At 39.3% G+C, this 19069-nt stretch overlaps 1 protein-coding gene across 2 annotated transcripts in view; it reads right to left on the reverse strand.

Annotated features, from left to right (window-relative positions):
* The window catches only part of bach2b (BTB and CNC homology 1, basic leucine zipper transcription factor 2b), an 84532-nt gene extending 78656 nt beyond the window's left edge, over positions 1 to 5876 (reverse strand). The window contains exon 1 of one of the 2 annotated variants that reach the window (XM_032584404.1): positions 5287 to 5876. The gene's annotated coding sequence lies outside the window, so the exon portion shown is untranslated. The remainder of the gene's footprint in view (positions 1 to 5286) is intronic. The other variant, XM_032584403.1, reaches the window with a different exon arrangement.
* Positions 5877 to 19069: the final 13193 nt, after the last annotated feature.

Consider the following 19069-nt stretch of genomic DNA (forward strand, 5'->3'; position numbering starts at 1 on the left):
TTGCAGATTCAGACAGTGTGTCTAACCTCTGAACACTACAATGTTTTAGGAGAAGAAGAAGCTGAAGCCCTCAGCTGAGCAGTCATCAAATTATATACACACATACATACACACCCCTACGTATATGCACACACCCTCTTCCATATACCTACATATCCACATACGTAAGCCAATATGATGGTTTACATAGACATGACATAGGCAGACTTTACTGTCATTTAATTGTACATTTAACATTTACATATTGAATGATATTTGGATTTGGCTGCAAAGCTCCAATAATAATGATATATACTGTATATATATATATATATATATATATATATATATATATATATATACATGTACAAATATGTGGGCTTCTGAAACCAACCAATCACCAGAGAAATCAGAACAGCCCTTCATGTTGTTACTTTCCAGTCCAGTATGTTCTGGCTGAGCATGTGACTGCACCAGGGTCAGTAGAACACTGACCCTGGACCAACCATCTCCTTCACCTTGACATGATCGAATACAATCCAGTAAAATCAGGAAAGCCCACCGCAGTTAATGATATCTGGGAAGGATCCCTCGTGACTACTTGAAGATCTTGAGTCACTTTGACAAAAACCTCTTTTACAGTGTTTGAATTCCTCAGCTATTAGGTTCAGATGTGCATCATTTAATTAGCTCAGTAAGACCTGATCTTACTGAGATGCATGGGAGAGTTGAGAAGGTCATGCTCTCCACCTGAGGCAGAGCAACAAGCTTATGAGACCATCAGGCAGGTTTGATGGAACCATCAAGATCATTTACACAAGTTGAATATCTCTGAGACACAAAGAGAGCAAAACAACAAGCAAACAAAACAGAGCAAGAAGAAATCTGCCTGCTTCTCTGCAAGTACCTGAGCTGAGCTGCAAACAGAAAGGCAGACCGTACAGCTGCAGACTGGAGGGACGTGGGCCCACCCGGGACACTGCAATCTGATTTTATGTGTCCAGCAAAACCACCACTGGAGGTGGCAGGAGAAGATGAAGCAGCCACAACATGACGAAGTGAGGAAGGGACAGCTGTACTGAAACAAGAAGGGAAACAATAGCTCCTGTTGTAAAGTGCTGAATCTGACGCTCCACTCAACAGTCCTGCTCCATCCTCACACGGCTGACATGCCTTCAAGCTGACGTGGAGGAGTTAGGGGAATATATCCCCCCACCTCTCTTTCCAGGCTGAGGAACTGATTTGGGATGTTGAGCGTGAGTTGATGAGTGTCCCACAGGAAAAGCACAGAAAAAGAGGAAAATCAGTGCCTGAATGTGCAACTTTTTCTATAAGGTTCTCTCAGTCAGGTTAGTCACATTTTGCTCCTTTTAAAATAAAAAAAGCAACTTAATATGACGATTCACGCTTAGAGACTACATTGTTTTGTTGTGACATGCATCTGCATTCAGGAGATATCACTCAGTCACATCTATTCCAGCTGCAATTTCATGAATCATTAACCCATTAGTGCTTGATTACTTCTGAACACAAGGAGCTTCTTCACTCATTATGGTTTTAATTTGAAACATAAAACATGAATCACCCGGCTCAGCAGATAACTGAAAGGGGTGGAGAGTTGGGGCCTGGTGGAGGGTGGGGGGTCTAACCCTGGATGCTCCAGTTCAGCATGCACAGACTGAAAAAAGTGGTGGGTCAGCAGGGTTGCTTAGAAGATTGCTATTGCCTTGTGGGATTTCTGCTCCAGCTGCCAGCCCTGAGGGACTCGTTATGCTAGGATCCCCAAAAAACTCCCTCAGACTGAGAAATGTTCCCAAACCAAGCTGCAGTTAATGGATGGAGCTTACATAATAGTAGTGGATAAGTCCAAACTTGTTATTCATCTGTTTTAAAGGATGTACTGTCTGTTTTTTTTCATGTAGATGAGCAGAGTAAAAAAAAAAGAGGAGGTACTTCAGATTAAAGAACATGTTTAGTTCTGTTTATTTTGTAAAATAAAAACTCTCAAGCAGATAGAGATGTAACTTCCAACTATAGAAGTCATATTTTGCTTTTTAAGGTTTACAACAAATATGATAATTTTTTTCAAATACCTGTTGGTGATTAAACCAGAGTGAAGTCATTCTCTAAATTCCCTCATCAACAAAAGATAGAAAAATAACTTACTGCATGAGTGAAAAACAAAATCACTTCAAAAGGATCTTTAACAGTTTGTCTTTATAATGTTTCATTGTAAATTAATGATTTTAGTTGCAAGTTCAGCTTTTAAACTAATTAAAAAATTTCTGAATGTGTAACAAATTATTTGTCAGCATATAAAATCTATTGGAGAAGTTTCATAGAACAAAAGGAACATGGAAGTGCTTTTTGCAAAATTTAAGTCTTGAGTTTTACATTTCCTGTCTTGTTTCCACTACCTTTCTACTTACTGCTAAAAATATAGTTTTCATCTATCTTTGTAAAGTTTTATACAGGACCCCCAATAAAACTATAAAGCTACAAATAATTGTTTGTACTCATGCACAAACCTGTCTTTTGTTGTCAGTTTTCCTGTAACCAGATATTTTTGGGGGGTAACAGAGCAACTTCAGATCAATTTCGTCCAGATTCCAGGACAGATCACCTGACTGGACGAAGCTTTAGATTACAGAATTATAAAGGGGGTAAAACAAGGTGAGTGATGCAATAACTCAGCAGCAATTCAATGCAACTGGTGAATTTTGTTCTGTAAAAACATGCAGTGCCTTTTGTTTCAAAGTATTACAATTATAGGCTGTTATTTAAAGATTTAAAGATTTGTTTTGCTTCCAGATCTGTCAATATTTTTTCAAAGTATAGAACAGACAGTGAGCTTGTGGGAAGTCAGATTCAATGACTGGAAATCAGATGTTCCACTCATAAGAAGCTGCAGACGGAGCCATCCAGAGCCGGTCCTGCTCTGGAGAACTGGATCAAATGAAAGATTCAAACTAAAGTTTTAACTAATTTCATGATGACCTGAAGCTGAGTCCATGAATGACTTTAACATGTTAATAACTCTGAATCTGACAGTGCTGCTTGTAATTGAATGAATTTTCACTGAACTAAAGATACAGAATTGGCTTTGAGTTGGAACAGTTTTTTCCTGTGTTTATAATTTCCTAAAGCAAAAAGTACAAAAATATTGTTTTTGCAGATTAAGTACAATAATGATCAGCCAACAGGAATATGTCTAATTACCCACATATGGACATTATATTAATGTTAATATAAAAACATATTGATAAATATGTTTGTCATTTATTCAGTTTCTTCTATATAAACCACAAATATAGCAACAGGCTATGACTGACATTTAAACCTGCCTGAGTCACTCCGGGTAACGGAGCTGGATGGGCTCTGCGTGGGAGAGAAGAAAGGAGCAGGGGGCTACTGTACAGAACAAAGGACTCGGTGCGTGAAACTGCGCATGAGCGCTGCCACCACGCACGTGCTGCAAAGCCAGCTCCATGTCAGTGAAGTTTTTCTACGTCAGCTGCCTTTTAAAAATGACACTGATTACATCCTTATTAGCGCGTCCCACGCACCAGAAGGTGGAATCTAAATGGAGAAAGGACGGAGCAGAGATGCGGCGAGTGATGAAAGGATGAGGAGGATGAGGAGGATGGTGGGCGATGATGCCCCCCGCCCTCCCTCCTCCCCCTCTCGCCACTTGTGTTGCATCAGCATTATAGCAGACAAAGGATGCCGAGGATGTCACCGCTGCTGGCGGTGCTGTATCACAGCTTCACTCCGGTCCTTCATCGCGTCCACACGGTCAGACAGCAGACAGACCGATGTCCCACTAAAACAAGTGAGGACACTGCATTGCTGCCAGAGACACACACACACGGTCCGTGCGCGCACACGTGCATGTTCAACCCTAACAAAGTGAACAAAGCCGTCACAGTCCACTCAACATCTGAACTTGGTCGAATAATATATTATATTATTCTGTGCGTTCTTGTTATTATTTCATTTGTGTATCTATTTTATATTTAGTCATAAATTATTTACAATATCACACTTATGTATATGTATATATATATTCAATATAAATGTTATATTGCTTGTGCTTGCATTTGTATTTACCAATATTTAACACTTTGGATGGAGTAGCTGTCAGCATATAAGCACTTTCCCTTTGGGGATCAATAAAGTATATTCTATTCTATTCTGAAACAAAAGGAAACCACAAGTCAAACGCAATTCGAGATTTCAACCTATGGAGTGTGTGAACGAGGAGATCTCACACAGAACTGCTTAGTACAAGGAATCTTCTCAAACACTGTAGAAATGATCAATTATGCGCGTCTTGCATCCCAGCACGTTCCCCCCTCCATCCCTGACAACATGATGAGGTTGACGGGGGGACTGACGAAGCCACACTGCAGCATCCACTCACATGACAATGCAAGACGGGCGCATATTTTTGACAGTCACGGCTTGTAGCTGCCTTAGAAAGAGCCGCTTCTTAGGCTGCTTGTGGACAGCCGTGGGCGTCGCGACCTGCTCCAGATCTGCTTCACATCAAAGGAAACGCAGCAGAGAAAACGCGGCTCCGAAACGACCCAGTGGAGAGAAACGATTGAAATGAGTCGGTCGGAGCAAACAAGGCTCGCCCTTACGCAGCAAATATAGCTTTCAGTCCTCAATGTGTGTGTGGGCAGGGGTGGGCGTGTGTGTGTGACCCTACTAGAAAGAGGTGGAGAACGTTAAATGCACGTCCTTTTTAAAGATAAAAATGCAAAAGAATAATTCTAAATCAGTGTGTGGGTGAACTTAAACGTTTATTAAGTGAGAGGGGTGGAGGGTCAGTGACGCTGCACGGGCTGGGTGGAAGCATTCGGCTGCCAGAATCACTGATCTGGGATCACCAGCGCATCTACGTCTCTAAAACAGAGGAAAAACGGCCGCCGAGCTCAAGGAGAATTGACTCAAAGCACAACAGGATGTGGTACCGAGTTGTGTTTCACTCCTGAACCCGCGTTCACACCCCTACACATTACACCCTTCAATATTCGCACCGCACGCCAAGCTTTCAATATTCGTGCGTGTGGTTTCCCTCTTCTACTTTTTTAATTCTATAAGTGCCTTTTTTTAGTCCACAAAACTCAACGAAAACTCGCGTGGTTCGAGGCCACGTCTCTGACACTTATGCAAGTTTGCAACTCGGTCTTGGCAGCATCAACAATACATTCTGAGGCAGAGATTCTGAGGAGGCTGGCACATAAAAACCGGAGACACACAAGGCAGAAATAGCGTCAATAAACGTGCATGCCAGCTTACCTTTAACTTTCTATTTCTCTCGTTTTCCAGCCCTTTTGTCTGTTTCCCATATAAGTTCTTTCACATGATGGCTCGCTTTGTCGTTTCCTCAAAGCTTCCCGGCTGCAGAAGGTGAGTCCCTTCTAGTCGCCGCAACTACCGTGTGTGTTTTTTCTCGATTACACGAACGACGTAAAAAAAACAAAAACAACCCAGTCTGTAATTCTACGGTCTGTTGTTGACGTGCGCGCGCGTGCGCGCCTGTAGCAATGTGCGCTGTGTGATCCTTCGCGGCTTGCCGCTCCGTCTCCGCTGTTTGTTACACTCAACTGGAACGCCTACTCTCAGTGGCTACATTGTTGACATTCGGCCGCTGACGTCACCCCACTCCCTCATTCACAACATCGTAGGCGCGCGTTGCTTTGCGTTGCTGTGGGCGGGAAGCGCGCGCGTACTCAGTGGAACGCACGGAGTGGAGTTTCGAGAATCGCCCCGCTGGCCGCTAGCTCAAATCCCACCCCTCGTTCGTCAGCGCGACCCCCTCTCCGGTCCCTCATTGCCTCCTCCAATCTCACCGCGACCCCTCCTCCTCTTTGGGTGCACACAGCGGGAACGTGACGGTAAACGATGACACAATGCATTTTTCTCTGTGGCTGTAACAGGAGTTTGCACAAATCTACATTTTAGTATTATTATTATTTAAAACACTATCTCAAAGCTTTGAGTTTTATCTTACAATAAAGAACATTTAATTGTGAGGTAACAGTGTTACAGTTAATTCTGTCACATTTAGGGTGACAGTTACCCTAAATGTGAGAGACAGAATTAATTAATTTATTTTTGTTGATAGTAAAGAACAATTTGAGCATTAGTTTTACAATTTTTTTATTATAATCCTTGCATACTGATGTAATAAATTAAATAGCAATTAATTTAAGTCTAACAATTCAACTTAAAAATAAGGAACTGTATGAATATTCATTTAAAAAATGTTCAGCATGTCAGTGTACTGCTATAAATGCTCAAACAGAGTAACTTCTTTAACAGATCTGTCTGTTGAGGTCTTCATTACCACAATAACCATTTATCTCAATACTATAGAAATACTCCATACCAGTTTCAAATCTCGATAGATAGCATGATAGCACGATTTTTTGTAATGAGAAAAACATAATCCTAATAATATTTCTACTGCCATAGGCAGTATAGGCCAAATCAACATCCATCTATAAGGATTATTTCATCCTGAGACTGTTTTTTGTTTTTGTTGAGTGTAAACATAGATCTGGTTCTTCTAGAAGCATGCATTTTCATTTCATTCTTCTGGTAATTTGTCTGTGGTGATCAACTACCGTCAACAGGGTAGATTGCTACAGGTTCTGATAGTTTCTGTTCTCATTTTCAGTTTCAGTCTGGGTCCTTTTGTTAGCGTTTATTATTCAGCACATTAGCAGCTAATGCCTTTCCAACTAAACAGAGAAGTAATGGAGGAGGTGTGCTGCTCATTACTCCATTACTTAGGAGTCAATGGAGCTGTCTGCTGGGGGACATCCTTATAATTTTAATTCATGTTTATAAATTAAAGAGTGTTGCTGACTCTGCACACGGAAATGCATCTTGATGGATTCTGGCATCCTTTGTCATTTCCTTTTGATCTGGGCGATAGGTCAAAGTACCTCCTCAAATAAAGAGTCACACAGGCTCATCTTTTCATGTCAGCAGAGTTTTAAACTTCCAGCAGCAGCAGGCGAGCCACTAAGAGAAGGGAGGGGCTGACTGTCCATGTTTTTGCTATCAGAAGAAGAGCAACAACTTGGGCTCATTTTATATTGTTTTTATGCAAATCAATATCTTTAAGTAATTACTTATTTTTGTTTTTTAGTCTTGATTATATCTATATATCAATTATTTTGCTAATTTGTTGCCCCAAGCCCTATGTGGAATGTTGCACTCCAAAACATTCCAGCTGTGATACATTCTTGCCCAGTAAAGATGGGATAGTTAACTGGGGTCAATGGTAAGTATCTTCTCTTAAATAGCCTCTTTCTTGCTGATTTTAAGCATGTGAAGTGAGTAACTCAGTCCTTCTGTTGTTGACCCCTAGAAACACGAAGCAGTTGACTGTCTGTCTCGCTGCCCTGTTAAGAGTAGACTGGGACGTATTTTTCTTCCTGATGTCCACAGTGTGGACAAGGTGACATTTTTGATCCTTAACATCTGTGGTCGGAAGTGACAAGAATTCCAAGATGTATTTGATGTTCAAATGCATTTCAGAGCTTTATGATAGTTATGAAATATAAATTGAAGCTGTGTGAACAGAATCTTTACAAAAGATTCCCAGGTGGGAGTGGGTGGTGTGCATAAAGAACTTATTCATCACCTGTGGATCTGTTGGGCCATGTAAGACTGTGAGGATTTAATAGTTTGCAGGGAGTGTGAAGGTGTAGGTGAAAAACTTATGTTTCTTTTTAAAATTACATGTACTAATATATTTATTGATGTTATTGCTCTAAACACAAAAACAAACTGATATGCAAAGCGCATCTGTAAATATATTTCTTGACTACACAAATAATATTCAGTTTCACATTTGGATTTATATCTTATATTTATAATCTATGGTAAATGTTTTTAATTAGTCTGACTTTTTTTCTTATATGAAGTTTATTAATTTGCTTTTCAAATGTTGTTCATTCAAACTTGCAAAAGAAAGATATTAACAATGTTAATAACATCAACAACAACAATAATAACAACTGGTAGTCGAATATTGGTGGATATTCGACTACCAGCTTAAAAAAACAAATAACATACAGTACAATGATATGTTAGTTTGTTTATGACATGAAGTTTTGCTTTCATGTGAAGGAACTTACAATTTTTTTATGCGTTGCAGATTTTTTCTCCTTTTAGGAGAATCTGCTGACACAGTAATGTTGTGGGACTGTGGAATGAATCAACTCATTGTTCCTTTTCTCCAAAACAGGTTTAGTGGAAACTACCATTATACAATGTCAGATTCAGTTAAATTATATTGTTTACTTCGCAGAAACATTTTTAACCATTGAACCTTCTCTGACATAGACCAAGATTTTTTCTTGTTCGAGATGCATAAGGCCCTTGGGAATGAAATAAATGGTATTTGTTTTACTTTATGGTAATCAGCATCATGGTCAATATTTCAGTAACCAAAAGGCATTTATATAAATTAATAGTAATTGACTAACCTGGCCATTGCCTTGCTGTGCAATTCCACTGGAGTAAATTCTCACTTTCAGGACAGTCTGAACTTTCTCCTCTTGATTTGGATTTACACAAGTAGATTTTCTACCGGGCCAATCAGCGAACATAAGGAGGAGTTATGAATAATGACATCAATTTTCTGTGCTGTTTTAGAATTGTAGTCTTCCTGTAGTTTTAGCAATGGCAGCGAAGGAAGTGAAGGAAGACATACAGTCTGTGTTGGTCACACTTCTAAATATTAAATTAACATTAACAACAGCCTCGTTCAGATCAGCACTTCTTTTTGCAGTGGAGGACGACTGTTTACAGCGCAGACAATTTCCAGTAAGCTTCTTGGCGTCAAATTGACACTTTACACACATCTCTGGCAAAAGTTAGCGACTTGGTAAATTTTAAAACCTGAACACAGTCCACTCCTCCAGAAAGCTATCATTTCTCAACAACCAAGAGCCCAGAGCCTCTGCAGGAAGCAAAGTGTAGAGCAAGGGACTGGTTTTCACCAGGCTAGTGATTGACATTATGTGCTCACTGAACTACTCAGTATAATGGATATTTCTGTAATCAGGGTAATTGTTGTTGTCTGACTTGGTGACAGTGACGCAGTTATGTGGGAGGGGGTTCAGTTTTCACTTCAGGTTTTCAGTTTTCTGAAGTGAAAACAAACCAAGACAAAAACAGAAATGCAAATATGTGTGTGTGGGGGGGTGGGCGTGTGCCTGCGTGCATGTGGGGGTGTGTGCGCGCGTGTCTGTCAGCGAGTGTGTGTGTTTTTCATAATCTGTAGGATGCAGCTTATTTTGGTTTGGTTTGGTTGGAATGGTTTTTGTTCTGGATAGAGCTCATTTGGTTTGAACAAGGAAACACTCATTGGAGATGTTTTAATTTCTAACATAGGACACTGCCCTCAGGGAGACTGCATATAATTATGAATTATCATAGTGCAGCAGACAGATTGCTCCTCTTAGCAATGCTCACTTTTTTTTTTACATATTCCTGTTAAGAGAGCAGCTTCATGAACTGCATAATGTATTAAACTGGAAAGTTGACATAGAGCTCTTGCTGACATCAAATCAATTCTGTTAACAGGCTTTATACTATTAGCATGGAGGACATCAAAGTGTAGAGGAAGCGGCAGAGTCATACTGCATTTTCAGTCATGTGCAAGCATAGCGAAACTGACACCTCGGTGATAAACCAGGACATACAGAAAAAATATCCATTAGTTTCACTGTGATTTAAGTTGTAAACTGGAATAAAAACAGAATAAGGTTTCTTGAATGTCTGCAGGAAGCTTTGGTCAAAATATCTACATGATAGTACCACTGTGTGTCCTTTTCAGAGGGATTGGGATAAGCCTTTCAACTTTATTACTCCCAAAATATTTTAAATATGTATTGAAACTTTCACTATGTCCTAACATAAGACAGATAATCTGGGAAAGAAGTATCAATCTTCTCTGCCTCCTCCTGTGTTCTGCAGAATTACTCAGCTCGGTCAGAAACAGCCAATCAGAACCAGCATTAATCAGCTGCCATGTTCTCAGGAAGTTTGTATTTAGTAACTCAAGACTGTTTATTTGAATGCAACCTGAATTTGACTTTGAATGAATGTTTCTTTTTTTACTTGACATTATTTGTTATAGTCAGTATTGTGAGATTTATTTGACTCATATATAATTTAGGCTGTTAAGAACCTTACTGTTAAATATTGTTTTTCTGATTGTGAATTTTTCAGTTGTCCTTTTGACTGAATAGCTGTTTGTATTGTATTGCATGTATTATGCAAAATACATCCAGGCAAAACATGCAAGTTTTATGTTTAAATTAGGTGAATTTATTACCAGATGATTTTTTTTAATTTTGCCAGATCACAAAGTAACATTTATACCTAAAAATGAGCAGGCAATCCGGGTGATAGGCAGTGATTGGCCCTTATGGGTGATTGGAATTGGCATCTGCAGCAAAAACCTGATTGGCTCATCCCTAATATGTGTGTATGCATGTATATATATATATATATATATATATATATATATATATATATATATATATATATATATATATATATATATATATATATATATATATATACAGTATATACCAGTCCTAATCAAGGGTTGGGGACAGCATTTACATTTCCAGATATAAAATACTACATTCAACTACAACTACTCAACTCAACTACATTTCTAGAAAAATATTTACATAATTATGCTTAAACCTTAGCAACTTCAAAACTAAAACTGAAACAATCTAAATCCATAAAAACTCCAGAACATCTCCCCTCCCTCTCAATCAATGTGGATTTTCCCAATGAGGCTGATTGAAAACACCAGGTTCTTGTCAGCACTGCTCATGGGTGTGCTTCCATGGCAACATATGACCAGGTAACCTGTTAGTGAGGGAGTAAATCCCTCACAACCACAACAGACTGGTACGGCGCCCGCATCACTGCAGATGCAACATCAATCTGCCTATTGATTTCTCACTCCATTTTTCAGCATGTAGGTTTTGGAGTGACTGAATATATTTTTTGATTGCAGACATGTGATGTCAGGTGGAGAACACCTGTTTTCTATGTTTTGCCTCATGTATGCACGTTAAATGTTTTACTGATAAGACAATATATATACAGCACTGATCATCTTTTCAAATACACTTATCTGTTAATATTTGCATTATTAGTGGTTCTTTTGTTAGTACTCTATCTTTACACATGTCTAGTTTTTGTTGGTAAGGTTTGATCTTGCTGAAACTGCTATGGTCCTAATCATGTCTTCAAAACACTTGGACATCCCAGTTGAAATCCTCTCAGATCTCAGCATCAAACTGTGGTTGTCTTCTGGTTTTTATCCCTAGAATATGAATGCATTTACCAAGAACTGTCCTCTGGGCCTAATCACCAGTACCTACTAGATTGGAAGGGATATGGTCCAGAGGCTCTGTCCTGGGTTCCTTGCTCCTTCATTCTTGACCCCTCACTCATCTCTGTCTTTAAAGAAACCTGGAATCTATAAGCTTACGTTGGGGGAGACTGTGGCTCTGTGGGTAGAGTATTTGTCTTGTGATCAGAAGGTTGTAGATCTGAGTTCAGCTTCCTCCTGTCACATGTCTATGTGCCTCTGGGCAAGGCACTTAACCCCAAGTTGCCTACCTATCTGCATATCAATGTATAAATGTGTGCGCGAATGGGTGAATGTGACTAGTATAAAACACTTTGAGTGGTCAAAATGATTAGAAAAGCGCTATACAAGTTTAGTGCATTTAACATTTGCTTTCCTGATCCACAGTCGTTCTTGCAGTTGATGTTTCCCTCCTTGCACTATTAGATCAGACTCATCACCGCATCCTACTGTTCTGCTGCTGTCCTCAAAATATTCCTCAGTCTCTTTGCCGCCCCTCGGTCTTCTTCACTGGACTCAGAGCTCTGGTCCTCCATCAATATCATTTTGTTGGAATCTAACAATCAGAAAACTCTGTTCTCACCTCTCAGCTGGACTCAGCCTCAGTTTCTTCTCAATGTCACTCAGCTTTGCTTTCCTTGGACTGTTAGAACAATTCACCCATCTCCTCACCTGTAAAATCAGAGCAAACATCTTCTGATATAATTCTAAGCACCTACCCTACCTTCCTGAAAATAAACTGTTATTATTTAAACATGTTTATAATTGTTTCCTGAACCAGAGTCTCAACTGAACTTTTTGTTGTGACAGAAGTACTTTGTCAAGAAACTATAGAAGTAGGATTGATTACTTGGAAAGATTAAATTGAACTTGTTTATCAAAGGCACAGTAATCTTGGTGTATGTAAACACCTGGATTTTAAGAAAGTAACAGATTTTCTAGAAAATATCTTTTTCTCATTATTCTATGATTTTGCAAACAGAAATTACTTAGATAATCCTAACTGACCTAAAATGGAAGTTTAGTCTGATTTAATGTCAGAAGTGAAGAAATTTCTGGCATATTTTTTTTCTGATGTGACTGAATATGGTTTGTGTTTTATGTATTTCTTCCATGATCCATAATGACTTCAATTAATATGCATGCTCGTAATTAAAAATAAGTATTCAGAGAAAAATCATATAAATACTAAAATAAAAAGCTAAATGCCAAAATACAAAGCAAACAGCTCAAGAGGGATTGTGGTGGGGATTTTTCTGGTGGTCCACTATAACAGTCTATGTAGAATCCCTCAGATTAGTCATAGGTATTCAAATTGATATTAATCCGTGCAGAAACCTTCAGGACAACTGAGCTCTTTTAATTCCCAGATCTGAAGTGGTGGGGCTCCAGAGCAGATCAAGGGTCTTTGGCAGGCAATACTGGAAGGATGACAAGTGCACTGGGAGAGAAGCTCCCAACACCTTTGTGCCACTGCAGTACTTTCACAATCAACATCTTGCTCCCAAAGCAGTATGCACATGAGGAGAATTTAATTACAGAGTATAGACTGCCACACTCAAGCACGCTTGCGCACCCACACACACACACACACGCACAGTCCCCCACCCCCACTCGCCCACACACACACACACACACACACCCACCCACCCACACCCACACCCACACACCCACAAACACACGCCCCCACACGCACACACACAAAGGGTGCAGTGGCATTCCTGCACTCAGTGACCTTCTTTAGGTTCTTTTAAGAAAGGCGGGTGACTGAAGTTGGGTGGTGGAAAAAGGGGAGGAATAAGTTGGAGGGTTCATGAAAGAGTCCACAGAACGATGGCAGTGCACTAGTCTTCCCACCCACTGCCCAAACTGTTGACATATGGTGGGTTCCTGTGGCATGAACTCTAGTAAGGTTTCATTAAAATATGCCTTTGAAATGTTAGGCACCCTATGTGTCCTTTTGAGTAACTAAGGGTGCATTCACATCAACCCTGTCTGGTCTTGTTTGAATCAAACTCCAGTTCGATTAAACAAAGAAAGTCTGGTTCGTTTGGGGTAGATGTGAATTCTCAATGAAACAGATGCAGACCAAGAAAACCAACTCTGGTCTAACTACAAACCTAGGACTCAGTTCAGTTGAACCCTGTTGCAGTTCAAATCCTTATGTGAATGAAAGCAAGCCAGAGACCACTCAAAAAGCAGGAACCAAACCATAGTGCAGGGCATTCTGGGTAACCAAAATGTGACCCTATGCCAAAGACAAAAGAGAAATCCTACAACTGCTAAAATCTGATGCCACTCCAGTTTTGTTTACATTATGTAAAGAAGGAATTTGCGCTCAGTGTCATCTTGGGAGGTTTTTGTGTTGTTTCCTTCAGTGGTTTTGGTGCAATGCCACCGCACCTGAGGGGGGAATAGGTTTTTTAATAAAGGGTTTGGAGCTTTTGACAGTGCAGTGTGAAAGCCAACCACACCACCAGAAAATGTAACAAGAAAACTGGGATAGTGATGTTTGGGTCCAGATTGTACTCATGCTGACTTTGAAATGAACCATATAATTTTCTCTATACTTATTATTAATAATTGGTATTCCACACTTTTATGCACTGCTCTGTAATTAGCAACAATATGTATTGAATGCTGGATGTTGGGCTTGACTGTGAGATTTTGTCAAATTATGCTGAACTCAAACTATGAATAATCAACAATAGAGATTCAGCTTAGATATGAGTCATAGAAGGAATGATTTCAAAATCGAACAGAACATCCAAATGTGTCTTGCATCTTAGCAACATGTAATTTAATCTCATATTACATCCAGTTATCCAATAATACATACCATAGAAACCTGACTGTGTGATTATTTCTTTCTGTTTGTTCACATGCACATTTAAAGCCTATAGGAAATCTGAGAGGCTGTTGTGAATGGCAGTGAGCAGGCTCCCTGAGGCCCTGCCAAGCTCACAGTAACTGATGTAATCAAACACACTGGTTTAATGTCACATGCTGCCTTGTTGTTGACAATAACATTACATATAGGTCTTATCCTCTGCTTGGATTTGCCACACTCCTTAGCCAGCAGATTCATGGAAGTACTTGTTAACTGGGGTGGAGAGGGGAGGGTGTCTGGGCCCCTCATGAATCGCTTTGAGATGAGTCATTCCAGCTCTCGAGGCAATGACTCTTTGACCGATCTGTCTTTCGTTCTGAGCAGGGCTTTTTTTATGTGTGTTGCTAGATTAGCTTTGAGCACTTTTCTTATGAGTCATAGCTTTGAGTGCAAGCAGGACTGTACTTGTATCGAGTTTGCACATGGTGTGAATCCAGTGGATTTTTCTGGGTGTAAACTATAATGGAAATCTCATGAAATTCTTAAATTGTTTGATACAGAAAAAACCTTAAGGTTTTCACACATTTAAAGTTTCATGGCTGCTTTAGCAATGACTAATAATGATCATTGCTCTTTAGAAACAGACAGTCTGTAGGAATTTTGCAGGCATGATTGATTGATGTGATACATGGTTGTCAATACAGCAGTGGCTGCTTGTTTTACTTGACATCTAAGAAGATCTTTCAGAAATGCAACACTAATGAACACATTCATTTCTATTTATCCTGGTGATCAAATGAGACCAGTGTTGCAAATAAAGCATCTAAAAGGATCAATTGACCACACTGATCTGATTGTTCAGCTACTGGCATGTTATTTAGAATATTTGATGTTTTACCTATTTTCTTTAATGGAACAGTGTTTATAAATATTTGATCAGCATGTGCTGCTTTTTATTTTTCCGTATTTCATCAAAGTAACTAATGGAGCATGATGAGAGGACAAGGCAGTAGCCTGATGCCTTTACAGTTGAATCCATAAGTTACTGCGCTGAGTTGCGAGTTGAGTCATGAACAAGCCTCCATGTTGGCTGAGAAACTGGCTGCTTTCCATAGATGATGGCTGTTGGATCTCTGTGAGGATTTGCACTAGTTTAGGGGCAGCATTTCCTGTCAAATGCAAACTAGTTGATTTTATGTGAGTAGATTGAATCAGAACATTTGATGGTCACTTGGATTCTGGTTGCTATAGTAATTAACTTCTCAGAGGAAGCTCATCTTCCTGCATATCAAACTTAACCAAAGTATGGTATGGTATGATATGGTAAAAATCTGGTAATATGTTATTATTAATAATAACTTAGTTGCAGTTTTGAACTTTATGGGTCCAATATTCAGTGTCAGCATAAATATGTTAGAAAATGTAGTGTAACTGAAATGTTGGTTCAAACTTCTGTGAATCAATATTCCTCTGCAATGTTTTAAATCGCGATTCACAACATGAATGTGCCACTGCAAACAGACATATTGTAACACACACTTCATTTTAGTCCATTATCCATTACTTGTAACTCTGTAAATGCCTTGTGATGTTATTTGGTACTTATATGTCTAGAATGAATAAAGTCAATAAGGCTTCATTTTCCTGTGGTAAAATGTGGTAAAATTTATGAAGAATCGTCTAAATTAATCTAAATAATTTTTGTTCTATCTGAAAATAATTATCACTACTATTCACCGACTAACTCTTGGACACACCATCTACTGCAGGGTTCTTCTTCTTTTGGTGGTTTTCTTTTTTCACATGACTGAATGAATTAAATTTGGATTTCTAATGAAAATCACATCACTCTCCTGCAGCCTGTGAGCATCATTCAGTCCAAACATGTACTGAACATTCCCACAGAATTCAGAATGACTGACTGGTGCTTCGTGAGGTTTACTGCTTTCAGTCATTTCTTCCTCTTTTACAGTCAGAATTTCAGTGCTTTGTGGCTCATTAAAGAGTTAGTGTTCTAGTTTTGTTAAAAAATATATTTTAATACAATAAAATAAAAATGGGGAGAGCTGAACAGGGTGAAATCGAGGGTCCAGGGTGAAAATGGCTGATGATGTAAAGAGGTGAAGGCTGTGTAAAGTTCACAGGTCATGTTGAGGGATGCAAACAACCCTGGACTTTTAAAGCAGGTTCTGTTCTCACTGCATTGTAATAACACCCCAATAACTCTTGGGTTTTTGGGGTGTTGTCAGTCTGTGTTGATGATGCGCAGAGGTTTTCAACATGCAGATTAAAATATTGTGGTAAGCAAAACTGCAATTAATTCTGTCGCTATGTGTGCGTAAATAATCTTTCATCTAAATGAAAATAGTATTTATGAGGTAGAGGAATGATCACATCTTTCTTTTATCATTTTGCCTCCACATATTTCTCTCCTCAGGTCATTTTACTTTCAGACAGTTGTTAGGGTAGAGCATCTAAAAGTTTCTACAAAAGTTTTGGGACATGACTGGTTAAGAAATCAGACTCTGGTGACATGTTTCATACAAACATATTTCAGGAATATTTTACGTCTATGTTCCTTTTATCAACGTTTTTTTTGGATAATAAAGACCCTGAGATAGACGTCTGCTTGCAGTGAGCCCTATTCTCCTGAAGGTTTCTTTCTAATCTATAACTGTGTTTCCTTCCTACTGTTACCAGGTGCATGCTCAGCATGATGGATTGTTGGCTAACTGCAGTCACTTCAGATTGAAAACTTTGTCAGTAAGTGTTGTTAAGTGAATTTGACTGTCTGAATTGGAATAGATGTAAATCATTTTGAATCTGCCTGTGTTGTTTGGATTCAGTGTTTCTGTGTGGATTTAGTCTGTTGATCTTATAAAGACAACACTTATTAATCACCATGGAACAGAATTTATTTTCCTGCTCATCCATATTTGTTTGGAAAAATGTCAACACTTTAAAATTGTTCAAACACTACTTGACTGCGTGAAATCTAAACAAACCAAAAGACACTTGGGCTGTGAATGTTCGTTAAAGATATAAGAGCAGCAACTAAACAAGAGAGGTGCAGGAAGACACCTTACTGAGGCTGTTCTTAGTTCATGTTTGGGTTGGCAGAGTGGAAGAAGCTGCAGGGTCAATCCCTGCCTCCGGCTTAGCTCAGGATCCCTCAGACAGACTGAGCTGCTTGGAGCTCTCCGCATATCTCCCAGATTGAAAGGTAAAAAGCCTAAACCTCCATATTTGACAAGCTGTCATTGTGTGTTTGTCATGTGTGCAGTGGTGTGCGTGCAAGCATGTATGTGGGCGGTGAGCTGCAGAGTTCATACAGGAGGGATGCCAGTTTCTTGCCACATAAACACAACCATCATAGTTTTCCACAAGCAGAAAAAAGCCGTACAAATCCGAGGGACAAGTGTCCGGAGAGGAAGCCTTTGTATACTGGCTACTGGCTGCTGAGGTTTGGCAACTGCTCTGTAAATCTGAGCCCTCAGTTTAAACCACAGCAGCAAATATAACAGTTAATGACCGAGTCCCACAAGTCAGATTGTGTTCACAGAATGCCTCTCCGGTCTGCAAAAACACAATATAAATGATGATCGTGAACAACAAGTTCATGAGTAATTTATGGATTTATTTATATAACAGTATTTTTGTGCAAATAATATTTAATCTAAATAAAAATACTATTCATGGGGTGGAAGAATGATCAAACATGAAAATCTTTTTCTCACATCATTCTTTTGTTATTTTGCTTCCACATATTTATCTGCTGACGTCATTTTGCTTTCAAACAGCATCTAAAAGTTCCTACAAAAGTTTGGGACATGACTGGTTAAGAAATCAGACTCTGGTGACATATTTCATACAAACAGACACAGAGGGTTGGAGATTATGTGAGAAATACCAGGGAGATTTTAAGAGCACAAAATGTATCCCACCTTTCTGTAATCATTAAGATGCTTCTTAAGATGAAATAAAAATATTCAATGACTGATATTCTTTTCTCACTCTTATTTTTCATATGCTTAACTTCACTTGTGCTGCAGCCAAGAACCAACACATGAAATATACAGGAACATATTCAACCCCTCATTTTAACTGCACAAGGTCCATTTTACTGTTTCCAATTATTCTATGGAATCAAAATCTAGTTTTATTCCATGGAGATGAATACGATATTTATTCTTTCTAAATCAGTACACAAATTGATAAAACAAATAAAAGACATGCCCTCTTCAGGTGAGTAAACAGACGTTTCCAGCCCACTGGTTCTGCAGGCTGTTTACACGGAGAAGAGACGAGGATCTTACTAAGCTGCTTGTCCTGAAGTCTAAACAGGTGAAATCCTTTAAGACGGCCCAATCACTGGGTGACAGTCACCTGTCTGTCAGCGCTCTGACTCCGCTTAGCGATGGATTGGAAGTAAACAAACAGGAGTGAAAGGGGTGTGAGAGATGAGTCATCAGTTCTGGGCTGCCTGTGCTGTCTGCATGCCTCAGTCTGCTCAACATCCGCTCCCCTGAAGGCCCTCGTCACCACAGGCATACTTCAGCAATTACCTCCTCGCCCACACACTGTCAGTCACATGGGCTGTAATAACAGGCTGTCGCACTGTCCTACTCCAAACCTGCTCACCAGAACTCTGCAGCCACACACAGACACACCCACGTCACGCAGCGTACAAATCCTGATTGCCAAGGCGACACATGCTGCTATAAAAATGGTATTATTTCAAAAGGATTTCAGAAGTTTGAACATTATATTTTTTTCTACATATTCGTAATATAAACAGTATGTTAATAAACATTAACAAAAATTCTGTA

The sequence above is a fragment of the Xiphophorus hellerii genome, chromosome 15 (assembly GCF_003331165.1).
Source record: "Xiphophorus hellerii strain 12219 chromosome 15, Xiphophorus_hellerii-4.1, whole genome shotgun sequence".
Taxonomy (NCBI): Eukaryota; Metazoa; Chordata; class Actinopteri; order Cyprinodontiformes; family Poeciliidae; genus Xiphophorus; species Xiphophorus hellerii.